The following is a 1,026-nucleotide window of genomic DNA, read 5'->3' as shown; positions in this document are numbered from 1 at the left end:
ACAACACCCAGCTATTTTTTGTTGCAATTTGGCTGGGGCTGTGTTTGAACCCACCACCCTTGGTATATGGGGCCGGTACCCTACTCACTGAGCCACAGGTGCCGCCCGAGAATTATAACTTTTATAAAGTTTCTCTGACCAAGAAGATTTAGCTAAACCATACTTTTAAAATTATGTATTATTCCACACAAAACAGAATTTTTTTTCAAATCTCGAAAGTATGATGATGGTGTTTTAATGGAGATTGCATTGAATCTATAGATTACACTGGATAGGATAGACATTTTCACAATGTTCACTCTTCCCAGCCATGAGCATGGTATGTTTTTCCATTTGTTAATATCTTCTGCTATTTCTTTTCTTAGCATTTCATAATTTTCTTTATAGAGGTCCTTCTCCTCTTTTGTTATGTATATTCCTAGGTATTTCATTTTTTTGAAGTTACTGTGAAGGGAATATGTCCTTAATTAGTTTCTCATCTTGACTATTATTGGCATATACAAAGGCTACTGATTTGTGGACATTGATTTTATATCCTGAGACATTGCTGTATTTTTTGATCACTTCCAGGAGTCTTGTGGTTGAGTCTTTGGGGTTCTCTAAGTATAAAATCATATCATTGGCAAAAAGCAAGGGTTTGACATCCTCTGCCCCCATTTGGCTGCCCTTTATTTCCTTCTCTTGCCTAATTGTATTGGCTAGAAAGAACTTACAGCGCTAAGTTGAATAGTAGTGGTGATAGAGGACAACCTTGTCTCATTCTGGTTCTAAGTGGAAAAGCTTTCAGTTTTATTCCATTAAGTAGAATGAATGTTAGCTGTGGGTTTGTCATAGATGGCTTTGATCAGATTAAGAAATGTCCCACCTGGGCAGCACAGGTGGCTCAATGAGTAGGGTGCTGGCCCCATATACTGAGGGTATATTGAACCCATCCCCGGCCAAACTGCAACAAAAATAGAGCCGGGCGTTGTGGCAGGCACCTGTAGTCCCAGCTACTTGGGAGGCTGAGGCAAGAGAATCACCTAA

This window comes from Otolemur garnettii, unplaced genomic scaffold, assembly GCF_000181295.1.
Source record: "Otolemur garnettii isolate 467f Iridium unplaced genomic scaffold, OtoGar3 scaffold00003, whole genome shotgun sequence".
Classification (NCBI taxonomy): domain Eukaryota; kingdom Metazoa; phylum Chordata; class Mammalia; order Primates; family Galagidae; genus Otolemur; species Otolemur garnettii.
The sequence above is the reverse complement of the archived record's forward strand: the minus strand, read 5'-3'. Positions refer to the sequence as shown.